The sequence below is a fragment of the Bos taurus genome, chromosome 10 (genome assembly GCF_002263795.3).
Source record: "Bos taurus isolate L1 Dominette 01449 registration number 42190680 breed Hereford chromosome 10, ARS-UCD2.0, whole genome shotgun sequence".
Lineage (NCBI taxonomy): Eukaryota > Metazoa > Chordata > Mammalia > Artiodactyla > Bovidae > Bos > Bos taurus.
Window position 1 is genome coordinate 83,902,030 of NC_037337.1, and position 17,487 is coordinate 83,919,516.

A 17,487-nucleotide genomic window follows, 5' to 3' on the forward strand; every position below is an offset into this window, starting at 1 on the left:
ATAATTATGGCTGCTTTGTATTTTCCTGTCATTTAGACACAAACTGTTTTTTGAGACTCAGGGGGAAAAAATCCCACAACAGAACTCTTTGGATGGCTTGTATTCAAGTTTGAATGCTCTGTGCAAATTATTGAAGCTGAAGCCTATCTCATGTGAATAAAAATCTTGGAGTCACATTAATTAAATGAGTCTATTGAATTAATTTTCATAAATTCTTCTGAGTCAATTGCACATTCTCAAATTAACAATAAAAGTCAAAGTAGAATTTAAAGTTTGGGTCCAGGGAGAGCACATGCTGAATAAACATACTTGTGTAGTTAAAGACTCAACAGCAGATGGTAGGAACAGCAAAGTGCAGGAAAACTACAAAAAGTTGTCTTAAAAAATTAAATGGGTCCTTAAAATAGATGAATGCTAAACCTCTATTGCTGAATAAAACAGAAGATTTTAAAGGGCCGTGATTCTTAGTGTAGACTGAAGCCTCTCACATCAGCTATGGCAGTGCCTGGACAAGTCCCAAGTATGGATGTGAAGAAAAGGTTTAGTGGGGAAAAGAAAGAGAATGTTGGGACAATGGTGAAAAGTTTTTTTTTTTTTTTTTTTAGGGTTTGTTTTTTTTTAATTTTATTTTATTTTTAAACTTTACATAATTGTATTAGTTTTGCCAAATATCAAAATGAATCTGCCACAGGTATACATGTGTTCCCCATCCTGAACCCTCCTCCCTCCTCCCTCCCCATACCATCCCTCTGGGTCGTCCCAGTGCACTAGCCCCAAGCATCCAGTATCGTGCATCGAACCTGGACTGGCAACTCGTTTCTTACATGATATTTTACATGTTTCAATGTCATTCTCCCAAATCTTCCCACCCTCTCCCTCTCCCACAGAGTCCATAAGATTGTTCTATACATCAGTGTCTCTTTTGCTGTCTCGTACACCGGGTTATTGTTACCATCTTTCTAAATTCCATATATATGCGTTAGTATACTGTATTGATGTTTTTCCTTCTGGCTTACTTCACTCTGTATAATAGGCTCCAGTTTCATCCACCTCATTAGAACTGATTCAAATGTATTCTTTTTAATGGCTGAGTAATAGCCCATTGTCATGGGAAAGATAGAGATAAGTACTAATTTCATAAATTTCCACCAATCTTCCCCAAAGTCATTGTATTTGTCTAATAAAAGTCATTTACCATAATAGCTGTCAGAAAGGGTACATGTAGAATCATAATATACTGGAGTTTAAGGGTCCTTTGTGATCTTCTGCTCAGCTGACTCATTTTACAGGCAAGAGAATGGAGACTCGGAGTAGTTGGCTAAGTGGACTCTGCTGGGTCCCATGACGAGTTAGAAGTGGAATCAAGGACTAAACCCAGATGTCTGGCTCTCAGTCCAGTTCTGAGATGTACACTTGATCCTCCAGGTTGCTGGAGACTTCCTTGTGGGGCCACAGATAAGCACTGGTCTTCTAGAACCTTCCCATCAGACTTCATGTGCCAGGGTTGTGTCCAGAGCCAAGGAGGGTGCTTGTCCTGGTGGGAGGCAGGGACCAAAATTCAAACATGCTTTGGCAGATAAAAACACATGGGAAAAATCAGCTGAAATCAAGGCAGAGGGCTTTTCTTCTTTAAATTATCATTGGAAAGAAAGGTGAACACTCAACCGTAATTCATGAATGTGTTCATTTTTTTTTTCCATAGACACTAATTTATTCTGAAAAGGATGATATATTTCATTTCCAAATTCTACTTTTACTTTCAAGAAATTCAGAGTTCAAGAGAAGAAAAAAAAAGGTTCAACTCTATATAGTGATTGCTTCGATAGTTAGAGATATCAGTGCTCGTGACTTATATTTGGCAAAACTAATACAATTATGTAAAGTTTAAAAATAAAAAAAAGAAAATAAAGGAAAAATAAATAAATAAATAAAAATACACATGGAATAGTAAAAAAAAAAAAAAAATCATTAGCAAAAATTGGCCATGAAAAAGGGAAATCTGTTTTAGTGCATAACACCCATCCATCTTACGTGAGTTAATAATTCCTTATCTCTTGATGGAGAAAAACACAGCAACCAACTGTGGGCCGTCAGGATTGGCCTCCCCACAGTGGCTGACCCTGAAGAACCCCCTGGGCTGGCCGGGCTCCGAGCCTTGCCTTCCAGTACATCTCATCCCTTAGTTGTTTCCTGCTGCTCCTCTGCCATCTTCTTCATCTGCCGAGCATCTTTCATTTATTCATTTATTTCACTGAGATTTCTTGTGCCAGGAAGGGAAGTTAATTGCATGCCAAGCAAGGTATTAGGTGTAAGGAACACACAATGAAAAGGAAAATCGCCCACACTGCCTTCCTGGAGCTTATAATCCATTGGAGGGGATATTGGGCAAGAAGTCCCACAGATAAATGAACTATTGTGCGTGTGACAATGCTCAGAGGAGAGGGACGTGGTGATGTAAGAAATCACCATGAGAGAATTTCACTAGGCTGACATTTGAGCTAAAGATGTGAAAGATTAAAGCCAGGTAGAGATGGCTAGAAAGAGAGAGCCAGGCAGAGGGGACCACATGTGCAAGATACCACCGCAAGTAGGGGACTAAAACATCATGGAGGTGGGAGCAGAATACGGCAGGGCAGCCTGGCCTGATGGGAGGCTGGAGAGATGCCTAGGGACATTGGTCTTGAGAGCAGTGGGAAAACACACTGGAGGTTTTAAATAGGCATGACGTGATCAGATACGAATTTTGAGAAGGTCACTCAGGGCTCAATCAGAGAAACAGAAGCTCTAGAACACAGGACTCTGTGTTTGAATATCACTGAAGTATAAATATGAATATATGTGGGTTATTTTTTTCTTGGCCGCACCACATGGCTTGTGGGATGTTAGTTCCCTGACCAGGGATTGAACCTGTGCCCTCAGCAGTGAAAGCTCAGAGTCCTACCTGTTGGACCACGAGGGAGTTCCCTGAACATATGTATTTGCTACAGGGGTTTGATGTGACCCAATTGTGGTTGCTAGTTGAGCAGTCTCTGTAAGGCTATTGCCTTCCCATCTAGTCACCTGATGTTGGATCTCGGAGTCTGCAGGATGGGCATTCAGGAGGGAAGATGGATGTAAGATGGAGAGAGAGGAATCACTGGGGTCCCCCACACACTGGAACCCATAAGACTGGAAACATGTTAGTTCTCGTCACCTCCCTTAATGACACAGTAGTCCTGCTGGCCGATGCTCCCATCATCAGAGAGATGATCACTTGGACCAGGAGTCAGAGGAGCTAAAGGAAAATCTAGGGGAATGTGGGAGTTGCAAGCCTGGCTGCTGTCCCCCCTCCTCAATGATGTGCACCCCCAGATAAGGGCCAACGTGTATGTCCTGCCGCTGCCCTTCCACTCTCAGCACAGGGAGTCCCCACCCTAGCTGGAAAAACTGGAGGAAAGTAGCCTGGAAGGTGGTTCAGCCTCACTAAGATGACAGAGCTGCCCAGGCAGCCTGGCTGCAGTGTAGAGACTGTGTGCAAACCTTCTGCCTTCCCCTCTGGCAGCTCCCACCCTGCCTCCTGGGTCAAGTGTGCACTTTGAGGGGACATACCTTCTCCATCTGCATGCCAGTTGGTTGGGGGGAAATTCAGAATTCCCAGGTGAGCTGCCAACAGGCAGAGATTGGAAAGAAGCAGCTAATAACATTACAAGTCCATTTGGCAGCAATGCACACTCCCTCCATCACAACGAGAGCAAGTGGAGGGGAAGAGACTCTCCTAATGGCCCAATCAAATAAGGAGTGGCAGCTTCTCAGAAACAGAGACACAGACTAGAGAAAAAAATGTATGGACACCAAAGGGGAAAGGGTGGGGGGTGGACATGAACTGGGAGTCATGCTATGTATATATACTATGTATGTGTATATATTGACATACATACTATATATAAGATAGATAACTAATGGGAACTACTGTAACACAGAGAACCCTATTCATTGCTCTGTGGTGACCTAAATGGGAAGGAAATCCAAAAAAGAGGGAATACATGTATACGTATGGCTGATTCACTTTGCTGTACAGTAGAAACTGACACACCAGGGTAAATCAACTATACTCCAATTAAAAAAAAAAAAAAGCGGTGACTTCTGAAGATAATACCAAACCTACATGGTATGTCCTTGAAACAAAGAGTCTGATGTCATTCCCCTTTTGGCTTGTCTGCTCAGATAGCTAGGGTGATTTTTACCTTCTGCCCGAGGATCTCCAGGCCACACATCACGGGAGGAACTGATACAGTCTGGCCACCTCTTTTCTCAGAGTGTTGGGGAGCCAGGACGGAGCCTGCAGCGGGATAGTCTGTGATGTAAGATGGATATTTTTGATTATCAAGTAACTTAATGGTCCTTGAATCTGACTATATCTTAGAATCACCTGAATAGCTTTATAGACTTTACGGTATCTAAGCTCCCCAGAGCTTGGGATGGGGACAAGACATCACTAATTGGTAAATACTCCCAGGTGATTCGAACATACAACCAGGGTCAAGAAATTCCAGTCCTCTTGTTTCCAGACAGGAAACTGAGTCAGAGAAGTTGGGTGTGTTGACCAACAGGGCTACAAGGAATAGAACCCAAGTCTCCTAAGTCCATAACTCATCACTTTTCACTGGGAATCCTGCCATATCTCCTGTCTAAGATAAATTAAAACAGCATTCTCTAATGTGACCTAAGAATGTGGTGATTTTGAAAATATGTTATTTATGAAGATAGGTAGTGAGAGTAATACTCACTCATTCATTCAAATGGGACTTCCCAGGTGGCTCAGTGGTAAAGAATCTGCCTGCCAATGAAGGAGACATGAGTTCCATCCCTGGGTCAAGAAGATCCCCTGGAGGAGGAAATGACAACCCACTCCAATATTCTTGCCTGTAGAATTCCATGGACAGAGGAGCCTGGTGGGCTGAAGTCCATGGAGTTGCAAAGAATTGGACACAACTGAGCAACTACGTATATATTCATTCAAACTCCTAAAACATGTAGACAAACATGTGTGACCCAGTGATCCTAATACTTCCAGGCAGACCCAGGCTATTCATTTACCTTGTCCTTAGCATGTGAAGAGAAAGCAAAAGAGACAAGTCTGGAACATATTGTTCAGTGGAATGCATTCTGCAATGATTCTATAAATTACAGCCTTAATAGCCAATAATTACATTTCCTAAAAATGCAACCATCTTAACTAGTTTATGGCCACATGCTCAGTCTAAGACAGACCCCAGAGCCTGTGTGCCAGCCTGCTTCAAAAAGAACAGTAGAAATGGTGAATCAGATTAAGACAACTTTTGTGAACCAGCAAAGCAACATTTAACCTACATTCTTTCCTCATAATTGTCATTAATTCTTTTTTTTAAAAGACACAAAACCAAATTTTTGGACATTTTCAATCTGTGGCAATAACATGATATACCAGTATCCACTTTTACTATCATCTTATTTTTGTAACTAAATAAAAATTGCAGTATTGTTTGTATTAAAAAACGTACATACTCCTTCTAAAGATTTCAACAGTTTCTGAAAAGTACAAAGTAAGAAGTAATCTTCCAGATCTCACCACCCAAAAACAGCAGTATTGAACATTAGATAAACATCAGTTTAGAATCTTTCAAAGAGAGGGAGAGAGAATATATATATGCATATACACACAGAAACTGGCTGGATACCTAGATACACATAAAATTGGGATCATATGCTCAAGCCTTTAAAAAATTTAAATATAGATAAATTTTTATATATATTAATATATTAAAAAAAATATATATATATATTCAGATCAATTTTACTTATGTACAGAAGTCAAGGAAAATGAAGTAACACTGGAAAGATTCTGAAACTCATTTAAGTATTTCTTTACTACCTAACATGTTGTTTCCCTAAAGATGCTTTAACAAAAATTATTATAAAAGTCATTGTGGTTATAAAATTTTTCTTAACTACATGGTTCGGTTTTATATAGTATCAATTAACCCCATGCTATGGAAGGATATTTGCTTCTTCCCACTTCTCTAACCCCCTCCTCCCAATTTCTGTAGCAGTTTATCCTCATTTTTTTCATTCAACACATGTTCACTGAGGGTCTGCTTTGTGCAAGTCCCTCTCAAGGTTTTGGGCCAATAGCTATAAGCCGTAGACAGAACAGACAAAATTCTCACCCATCATGATCCTTGCACTTTCATCAAGAGGGAAAAATAAATTGCAATGTTGACATTGTACAGATTCTGTTCACTAGCCATAAGTCCCATGATTGCCCAGTATTGTTTCTATATTCAAGTTCATTTGATGCTTGTATATAGGTGGAAGTCTGGCAGACTAGACAGATAGCCAAAAACACGTTTTTGAAAGTGGGATGATGCTATAAATTCACTTTCGTCCTGGAAAGTCAGCCCTGTCCTTTGTGTGCCTTCTTACATTCATTGCTCACCACATACTTCTCCACTTCTGCCTCTTTGGAAAGGAAAGTCCTCTCCTCTCCAGATTCACGGGGAACAATTCCCCATCATGCTAACTCCCAGGTTTGATTTTCAGGCGCAAGACTGGGCTGGCGGTGGCAGTTGTGGGCTGGGCCTTTCTCCACTGCTTCTCTGCAGAACCGCCCTGACTGCCAATTTGGAAGTAGGTGGCCTTGTATTATGTCCCTTTCCATTTTTGGTTGCTGCTGATAAAAATTTTGACTGGTTTTCACTATTTTTGATGTTGTTGTTTTTCAGTTTAAGTATCATTGAATTAGAGAAACATTATGATCGGTTTCAGCTGCCCTGTTTTTACCCAAAGTCTAACTCTTTAAAATACCACAATGAATACAAACCCCTGATATAAAATCTAACCATCCTATGCTTCCTGGAGTAGGCATAGAAAGATATTTAGCTAAATCTTCCTTGTCTGCTTCTTGTTGGATCAACTCCTAAAGAATAATTTATATTCCATCTCTTGTAAGCTTTCCCAGCCCTGGCTTATTCTCCTGAAGAGTTCCAAAGCAGATGGGAGAATCTTTGATAACTGGCAAGGTTCACAAGACTCATTACTGCAACCCACCCCATCATTTGCGAGGGTATCACAGCTAAGTTGTTACTAGAAATAAAGAACAAAAATCACAAGTGAGTTTGTATGTGTGAGGTGTTGCCACATGAGAGGACGTAGAATGAGAAGAGATTGACTAGGTGACCTCCAAGGACCTTTCCCACCTGGAGATTCTGTGACCGTTTGGGATTTCCAAGTGATTTGAATGAGAAAGAAAAGGAAAAATATCCAAATAAATCACACAGCTATATAGGAAACCCTCTGAAGAGTCTAAATATTAGAAGGATGCATTCAACAAAGCAAGGAACGTAAAGAAATAAACATGTCTGATCCTGAAAGAATGATATTCAGATAGGCTAAATGCTAAGAAAGGTTGGAGTCTTGCAAACTCTCCCAAGGTCAAAAAATGACAGCAGAAAGAGACATTATTTGGAGTGACAAAAAGGATGAATGAGGGTCTCAGAGGAAGCAATGGCTCACTGACAGTATTCAAGGATATTTTAAAGAAAAGATTTTTTTTTAAGTATGGAAAGAGTTTAGAAAAAAATAACATGATATGGAGCGAGTTGGAACCTATTGAGAGTAATTGTTTGAGAAGGGACTCAAGACAGAAGCAGTGGCTGTCAGTGGTAGACCCCAGCCAAACCATGGAATCAGGCAGAGAGTGTGCTGACCCCACCATCTTTGCATTCCCCCACCTCCCTCTGGTGCTACCTCCTTTTGGCTGAAGCCACCCAGAAACCAGAGGGCAAGGGGACCCATTAATACTTCCCATCCAGGATAACTTCTCTAGGCTCAGAGCAGGGTGGATAAATGAGATGATTCTGAGAGACAAGTTGAAGATATCCAGCAAAAAGGACAGACAAAGATCAGGGTTACTTACTACTGAAAGATATTGAGTTATTGCTGCTGCTAAGTCGCTTCAGTCGTGTCCGACTCTGTGCGACCCCAGAGACGGCAGCCTACCAGGCTCCCCCATCCCTGGGGTTCTCCAGGCAAAAACACTGGAGTGGGTTGCCATTTCCTTCTCCAATGTATGAAAGTGAAAAGTGAAAGTGAAGTCGCTCAGTTGTGTCCGACTCTTAGGGACCCCATGGACTGCAGCCCACCAGACTCCTCCATCCATGGGATTTTCCAGGCAAGAGTACTGGAGTGGGGTGCCATTGCCTTCTCCAGATTGAGTTGTTATGGTACCTGATAATAAGAAAGCAGATGAATTCAGTGTCTACTTCATGTTTATCTTGTCTATCAGAGACCGTGATCTAACTAGAAAGAAAGGAACAAGATTGAAGGCAAAGTGAAACCAAAATGATCAGGACCGTGAACCAACACTTAGCTATTTCAAACCTGCTCAGTTTGTGGGCCTCTGTGAATTTTTATCTGAGTGCTGAAAAAAGTTATGTTCAATTTTCAGAGTAGTGTATTATTGAATTTATAATAAAGTTATTGAAATTAAAAGGAATATCTCAAATATCTTAGCTTTGGAAAATATTTGATGGCTCCTCTCACGGTCATTTGGGAATATTGCTGGAGAAATGCTGGTGGACAGTAAAGCGGGGTTTACCCCTGGATAAAAGTAGTACACAATGAATAATTATTAGTAGTGATGCGTGCATAACATAGAGGAGAGAGGACACAGGATCCTCTCTCTGATTCACATTTTTGTAAAGGATATATATATTCATATCAAAGTTATAACTGATTCAAAGTAAGAAATGAAAAGCAATTCTGAGCAACTCCCTTAAGATGACTCAGGATATAGGAGGGGAGGAAGTCCTGGGTGGATGGAAAAATACTGCCTGAAGCTTGAGAGGAGGTGTTTGATGACGTTAGTCTATTATGCATTGGGTGGAATCAGAGCCAGAATGACCCTTCTTGGTTGGACTAGCACTGCCTCTGAGCTCCAGATTCTAGCTCCTACAAATGGCTCTACACCCCTCAGGGTAGCCCCTGTTGTCCCTCCCTCTGACACCAACCTGGATGCTGTGTGAACAGTCACCACAAATGCAGAGATGCTTCTAGCAGCCTTACCTGCATCAGGACCCCCCACCCCGCTCTGTGGTCCCATAGGACAAGCATGACAAATAGGCCAAATGAAAAAATTTTAGAAGATCCCAACTGATAGATCACATTAAATGAAATGTTACATAATGGAATTTTATGGTTTATAGAGCTACTTTATCTATCATCTGCTGAAGATGAGCCAGACTGAAGGCTGAAAGTGACAAGGCTGCCGCTGCTATTGCTGCCACAGGTGGAAAAATAGTGTCTAAATTAAGAAAAGTGACAGTCCTCTTGTATTCTGACAAAGCAAGAGTGCATCAGAGGTGCTGTCTAAATGGCAATGAATTCATTTTCAGAGAACAGTGACAAAGCTCAGCGTCTCACTGGGAGAGTGACCAGCAGAGTGGTGAGGCTAGAAAGTCTGTCAACGTGAAGACCAGTGAAAGGACCTGGGGACCCCGGAGTAGAGAAAAGCTGAAGGGGATTCACAAGAAGTTGAACCGCCATGAGATGAGGTTGCAGGAAAATAGATTTTAAGATCAGTGAAAGGAAAATCCTTGACAATGAGAGATGTTTCAAAATGGAATCAGCAGCTCTTTGAGATGGCGTCACTACAGTGAGTATGGAGAGAGGGCTGGGTAACACCTGTCAGTAAGGCTGGAATTTATCCCTGCAAGGTCTTGGCTGCCTTCCAGTCCACTTGTTCACGAGCCTCTGAGTCATGAGGGGAAGTGGAAGGTAGCATGGAAAAGAGAGAGAAGAGAACCTTCATCTTCACCCTTCCTTTTCCCCAAAAGATGACTCGTCAGTCTACTCTTAGAAGGATAGATGGCAAACTGACCCAAAACAACTACTAAATAATAATGACAATCCCTTATGTTTGTTTAGCTATTTAAAATCCTGAAAGGACTTTAACAAGACAGAGACAAAAGAACTCACTTTTAGGAGAACTGGGTTCAGGATCTGCTTCACCAAAGACTGTTTCACCTTGGGCAGACACCCAAGTCTTAACTTCCTTCTTGGTACACCAATGCCATCCACCTAGGTTGTCCATTGAGAGCTCACACATGATGACTTAGACTGTATTTGTATATGTATTTATACAGACATGTAGAAATGGTTGTTGTTCAATAGCTAAGTCTTGTCCGCCTCTTTGTGACTCCATGAACTGTACCACCCCAGGCTTCCCTGTCCTTTACTATCTTCTGGAATTTGCTCAAGCTCATGTCCATTGAGTTGGCGATGCCATCCAACCATCTCATCCTCTGATGCCTCCTCCTCCTGTCCTCAATCCTTCCCAACATCAGGGTCTTTTCTAATGAGTCAGCTCTTTGCATCACATGGCCAAAATATTGGAGCTTTAGCTTCAACATCAGTTCTTCCAGTGACTATTCAGGGCTGATTTCCTTTATGATTGACTGGTTTGATCTCCTTGCTGTTCAAGGGACTCTCAGGAGTCTTCTCCAGCACCTCAATTAGAAAGCATCAATTATTCCATGCTCAGTCTTCTGTATGGTCCATACATGACCACTGGAAGAACCATAGCTCTGACTATATGGACCTTTGTTGGCAAAGTAATGTATCTCTTTTTAATATGCTATCTAGGCTTGTCACAGCTTTTCTTCCAAGGAACAAGTATCTTTTAATTTCATGGCTGCAATCACCATCCACAGTGATTTCTCAAAAATAAAATAAAATCTGTCACTGTTTCCACTTTTTTTCCATCTATTCGCCATAAAGTTGATGGGACTGGATACCATGAGCTTAGTTTTTAGAATGTTGAGTTTCAAGCCAACTTTTTCACTCTCTTCTTTCACCCTCATCAAGAGGCTCTTTAGTTCCTCTTCGCTTTCTGCCATCAAAGTGGCCACCTCTGATCCCTGCAACCTCATGTCAGCCCAGGTAAACTCACTGAAGCTCCCAGTGACTAGGGTTTGGGGGAAGCACAACCTTACCACTGACATTGGGTCTCCTTGCCTGCCTGCAACCTTCAGCTGAAGGAATCACTGCCAGGGACATCCTTCAGTGATAGGGTTTAATTTTCTATTAATTCTTCCTAAAATGTAATCAGCTTTCACTTCCAGCTGTGATCCCTGCCTTGTAACCTTTCCAAAATCAGAATGTCATTCAGTTTTTCAGGGCGACTGTCTTTTTCTACAGCAGGGCCCTCTCTTTTCCATGTGTCCTTGGGTTGCTGAGGATATATAAGTCCAGGGTCAATAAATGGGAAAGGGAATGGGTTAGGGGTAGAGTTTAAATATATCTGGTGCTGGAAAGCTCAGTCCTGTCTGACTTTTTGCGACCACATGGATTGGAGCCCACCAGGCTCCTCTGTCCTTGGGATTTCCCAGACAAGAATAGTGGAGTGGGTTGCCAATTCCTTCTCAAGGGGATCTTCCCAACCCAAGGATTGAACCTGTGTCTCTTGCATCTCCTGCATTGGCAGGTGGATTCTTTACTGCTGAGCCACCTGGGAAGCCATAAATAAATGTATCCAAGGTGTAGGGAGAAGACTCTTGACTGCAAAAGAAATGCTACTTAGCAGAGCATCAACCAAGCATTTTATTGTGCCCATCTGAGTTTTTCTTGTTGTGAAAACTGAGACAGCAGAGGTGGTATGAGGATGTAGGTGACCAGGGACTGGAACAGCACAGACACTGGTGATTGTTTATGAGCGGCACATAGGCTGGGACTTCCCTTGTGGTTCAGTTAGTAAAGAATCCTCCCACAATGCGGGAAACCTGGGTTTGATCCCTGGGTTGGAAAGATCCCCTGGAGGAAGGAAAGGCTACCCACTCCAGTATTCTGGCCTGGAGAATTCCATGGACTATATAGTCCATGGGTTGCAAAGAGTCGGACATGACTGAGTGACTTTCACTTTATAAGCTGGGGCATCGTTTCTATCACCGGCTATCAGATTTATCCCAAAGATAGAAAGAGCCCCACCTGTAGTGACAGGTTCCAGTTTGTGTTTTCTTTATGTCTGACACGTCTAATCTTTCCTTGTAGTTGAGGTTCAACTATTTGAGTATCTTAACCTGAGTATTTTGGGGCCAAGACTACAGCCAACTACACAAGAAGATGTCCGTTGGTTACGGGTGAACTGGCAGCAGCCACCACCTGGGATTTGCCCAGCAGGGGCCTCCAGTCTTGATTTCATAGTTGGGTTTGTCCATGTTGTTCAGATATCTACAGCCATCATGAACTCGGACTTTATACAAATAACTCATGAGAACGACTGAGGTCACTTTTGGTAATGAAAATTGTATGGAGGTTTCTTCTGTTACCCTGACATTGTTATATACTGTTAATAATCAACTAAAATTGATTTGTAAGTTATCATGTCATATTGTATTGTAGATTCTAATGCCAAGTCTCTTTTAACTCAAGTCTTTTAACTCACTGGCACAGCACTGATAGTTCTAGAATGATCCGGGTCCTCTCTGGTATGTTGCATGCAGCACTACTCCACGCCACCTGTGCCAGGCTGCCTGTGTGTGTGCGTGTGTGTGTGTGTGTGAGAGAGAGAGAGAGAGAGAGAGACTGTCTTAGTCTCTGCTTATGGATGTGTGCAGGGAACCGTCTTTCAGCAATGAGTCTGTACCGGTTACTGTCTATGGAGACCCTCCGGGACATCCGGCTGCTTTCTATCCCTGCACCGACTGCTGTATTGCTCCGCTGTCACTCTCACCCCAGCACACTCAGTATTCTTCCAGGCAGTGACCTGGAATAGCTTCCTTTTAAAGTCTCCTATGTCAAGAAACACTACTTCCTGTTAGAAGCTGACTTTGTGTGGAAACACAGATGAGATGCCATGACCTTTCCAATGCAATGGCAGTTGAAGCTCAGCAGTTGAAGCTCAAGAGAAAGGACCAGCTCACAACCTCTCAAGAGATGAAGAACACCACTGCCCTTGTCATTTTCTTAACTTCGGCTCCACTCTTATGTAGTATTTGTTGCAGTCTGTGTTCACTGGAGGTGACCAGTATACGAAAGGGGGGCCCGGACTTGAAATAGTAGAGGAATATATATATATTATATATATATGCATATATATATAATATATATATATATATGCACACACACACACATATTAGCTAATACCACCCAAACAACTAAGTGCTGCTGAGGGATTTCAGTATCTGTATTCTCAGTCCTGCAGGTAACTTACACATCATCTAAAATGACATCATTTAACTTTAAATATTTGCAAGGCATATCTGGCTGTCATTTGGTTGACAGCATCCATCTTGTTCTCACTTTATACTGTACTAGAATCTATCACCAGGTGCAGAAGTGAAACTTCTGTTTTGCCATGATATGTACAGTTGAATGACATTTTTATAGACTGGGGGTTCTGTTTCTTAGAGCAGTTAATGGATTGATTTGGCATGATGGAAATGACATAGCACATCACAGTCATATACAACTTGAAGTGTCACAGTCTAATGATAAAGGACAGAGAGGGGCAGATTAGGTAATTGGTACATTTCTGCTAAATGAAGTCATGGCAAGTTGAGCAAACAGAAGTTTCACAGTAATTTGGAAGGATGAAAATGATGCAGAAATTGAGTCATCACAGGGAGTGTGTCCTGTGACATCATCCCTGGTTTACCTTGCTAGCGGGTATCTCCTGGGTTCCATCTGAGTATGTAGCATCTTAGCAACAATTACAAAATGACTCTTACTTTGGTTAAACAAAGTTTGGGTTTTTTTTTCAGTTGAAGTATAGTTAAGTTACAGTGCAGTATCAGTTTCAAATATATAGGAAAGTGATTCAGAGATCAGATCAGATCAGTTGCTCAGTCGTGTCTGACTCTTTGCGACCCCATGAATTGCAGCACGCCAGGCCTCCCTGTCCATCACCAACCCCCGGAGTTCACTCAGATCACGTCCATTGAGTCAGTGATGCCATCCAGCCATCTCATCCTCTGTCATCCTCTTCTCCTCCTGTCCCCAATCCCTCCCAGCATCAGAGTCTTTTCCAATGAGTTAACTCTTCACATGAGGTGGCCAAAGTACATAGATATGTATAGATATATATCCCTGCAGACCATGCAGGGAAACTGCAACCATGAACTTAAGAGATGCTTGCTCCTTGGAAGGAAAACTTGGACAAACCTAGACAGCATATTAAAAAGCAAAGACATTACTTTGCTGACAAAGATCCATATTGTCAAAGCTATGATTTTTCCAGTAGTCATGTACAGATGTGAGAGTTGGGCCATAAAGAAGGCTGAGTGCATGCCAAAGAATTGATGCTTTTGAACTGTGGTGCTGGAGAAGACTCTTGAGAGTTCCTTGGACAGCAAAGAGTAAAACCAGTCAATCCTAAAGGAAATCAACCCAGAATATCCATTGGAAGGACTGAAGCTGAAGCTCCAATACTTTGGCCACCTGATGTGAAGAGCCAACTCATTGGAAAAGACCTTGATGCTGGGAAAGATTGAGGGCAGGAGGAGAAGGGGGTAATGGAGGATGAGATGGTTGTATACCATCACTGACTCAGTGGACATGAGTTTGAGCAAACTCCAGGAGATAGTAGAAGACAGAGGAGCTGGGCATGCTATAGTCCATGAGGTCAAAAAGAGTCGGATATGACTCAGCGACTGAACAATAACAACATTATATATATATATATATATATGCTTTTTCAGATTCCTTTCCATTATAGGTTATTGTAGAATAGTGCAGATAGTGTAGTGTCCTGTGCTATACAGTAGATCCTTGTTGTTTGCCTATTTTATAAATAATAGTGTGTATCTGTTAATCCCCCTTGGTAACCGTAAATTTGTGAAACAAAGTTTTTAAATATGTGTTTCAGGGCACACTTGGATGGGTTCCATGGGAAAAAAAACTAGTACATTATTTAAAAATAATAACAGGAATAATAATACAGACTCCAGTGAGGCGGTCCATCTTGTTCAGAGTCTAAGAATTGAAGTTAACAAAAATGAAATGCGTAAATTCTTTTTGCCACTGTCACGTATGGTCTACAAAGATGCAGCTGGACTTACTTAGGCCTTTGAAGCACAACGGTGGCAATTTAGTACCAGGGTCCAGCTCCAACAGGATCCAGGGATACCCTCAGGACGAACAGCGTCGGCGAGAGAGAAAGTAAAGGAGAGAGAAAGAGGCTGATATTCCTTGGTTCACACAGAAATCCAATAAAGCCCCTGACACAGGACTTGCTCTGTTCACGGAGGCCACAGGTACCCTCTCGATGAAGCGAAGACACAGAGCGCCTTCTCGAGAGGGTCTTAGAAGCCCGGGCAAAAAAGTGAACTCAGAGGGCCTCTGCACTCCAGGAGATCAGCCTGAAAAAAGAAGAGAGAGAAAAAGAAAGAATGACGCAGGGAGACCCAGCTTAGGTGGAACGGGTCTGCAGCTTTATTTTCAGAAGGGGCTTTTATACCCTGAGTTACATATTTCCAGAAGTGAAAGATAAAAGTCATGCAGAGTCAGCTCAACATTACATCAGTTTCACCTTTATCAAAACCAGGACATTTTCTGCATAGCTTTTCATAAACAAGGGTCTTATGTTGTGCACATCATCTTCCGGCCCTGTGGCCTGCTAACATTTTATAACTCTTTCTTGATAAAGGTTGGTCAACCAGAAAACCTGCTTTCCCTTTATCTTTCCAGTCTGCAGTCCCCCTCAGGAAACAGAGCTACATTCTTATGGAGTAAAGGTGCAGTGGGTTACAATAAAGAACTTATTAACTCAAGGGTCTTACGTTGCTAATGCCAAGGCTACTGCTTGTTTTTCTTGAATACCAACTATACTACCTAATGCACTCCCAGGTGCACATTGGGTAAAGGACAAGGAAACAAGGTGGCAAACATTGGCTCAACAATGCAGTATTATTCTAATAAAGCTTTTTTTTTTTATCACTCGAAGGTTATTCTTGGGGTTTTGTGAACAATCATGTGCGTTAGTTGCAAGAGTGTGGATAAACCTGCCAAGCAAGCTAAAATAGTAACAGAGGGGTTAGAATTAAAATGCTCCTTTCAAGCCCAGGAGACTTATTAACTAGAGCCTTAAGTTGATTTTCTTCAGAGAAAGGTGGTCGGGGAGAGCCCCCTGTTAATGTCAGAAGAGTTGGTGAAAGGCATAATATAGTAAACAGTAGACAGACAGACTTTGGTTGCGGGGTCGATGCTCGAGCAGGTCCAGGGAGTCCCTCGAGTCCTGATCCGCCTTGCCTGTCAGGTCTCCTCTGCATGACCTTGTCATGGGTGGGATCTCCTGTGCTGCTTCCTGGCAATTTAGTGTCAGAAAAGCAGGATCCCTCATGAGAATAAATTCCTAATTTGAATTTTACCCACTGAGCGACTTCACTTTCACTTTCACTTTCATGCATTGGAGAAGGAAATGGCAACCCACTCCAGTGTTCTTGCCTGGAGATTCCCAGGGACGGGGGAGCATGGTGGGCTGCCATCTATGGGGTCACACAGAGTCAGACACGACTGAAGTGACTTAGCAGCAGCAGCAGCAGCAGCAGGGCTTCCCTGGTAGCTCAGATGGTAAAGAATCTGCCTGCAGTGCAGAAGACCCAGGTTTGATCCCTGGGTCAGAAAGATCCCCTGGAGAAGGGAATGGCAACCATACTCCAGTATTCTTGCCTGGAGAATTTCATGGACAGAGGAGCCTGGCAGGCTGCTGTCTATGGGATTGCAAAGAGTTGGACACAACTGAGCAACTAAGACTTTGACTTTCTTTTCGTTTGCATCTCTGTATTTAGTTGTGCATTCATTTGTTGTACATTTGTATAAGAGCTAAAAACATAAGAAGTTTAATCCTAGTATAATGTTTGTAACATTGAAATAAAAATCATGTAAATCAGTGCCAGAGCATTGTAAATTAGCTATCAGTTCAGTTCAGTTCAGTCACTCAGTCGTGTCCGACTCTTTGCCACCCCATGAATTGCAGCACGCCAGGCCTCCCTGTCCATCACCAACTCCCGGTGTTCACTCAAACTCACGTCCATCGAGTCAGTGATGCCATCCAGCCATCTCATCCTCTGTCGTCCCCTTCTCCTCCTGACCCCAATCCCTCCCAGCATCAGTCTTTTCCAATGAGTCAACTCTTCGCATGAGGTGGCCAAAGTACTGGAGTTTCAGCTTTAGCATCATTCCTTCCAAAGAACACCCAGGGCTGATCTCCTTCAGAATGGACTGGTTGGATCTCCTTGCAGTCCAAGGGACTCTCAAGAGTCTTCTCCAACACCACAGTTCAAAAGCATCAATTCTTCAGCACTCAGCCTTCTTCACAGTCCAACTCTCATATCCATACATGACCACAGGAAAAACCATAGCCTTGACTAGACGGACCTTTGTTGGCAAAGTCTGCTTTTGAATATGCTATCTAGGTTGGACATAACTTTCCTTCCAAGGAGTAAGCATCTTTTAATTTCATGGCTGCAGTCACCA

The 17,487-nt window shown here is 42.4% G+C and overlaps 1 protein-coding gene and 1 long non-coding RNA gene across 22 annotated transcripts in view; one reads left to right on the forward strand and one right to left on the reverse strand.

The window, feature by feature from the left end:
* Nucleotides 1-17,487, forward strand: part of RGS6 (regulator of G protein signaling 6) — a 612,180-nt gene that overhangs the window by 447,369 nt on the left and 147,324 nt on the right. The window lies entirely within an intron of this gene.
* Nucleotides 103-15,894, reverse strand: LOC132346414 (uncharacterized). The gene is made up of 3 exons (XR_009496242.1): nucleotides 15,072-15,894; nucleotides 4,224-4,333; nucleotides 103-1,534 (listed from the first exon to the last, which is right to left on the reverse strand). It is a non-coding gene; the product is annotated as an uncharacterized lncRNA (long non-coding RNA).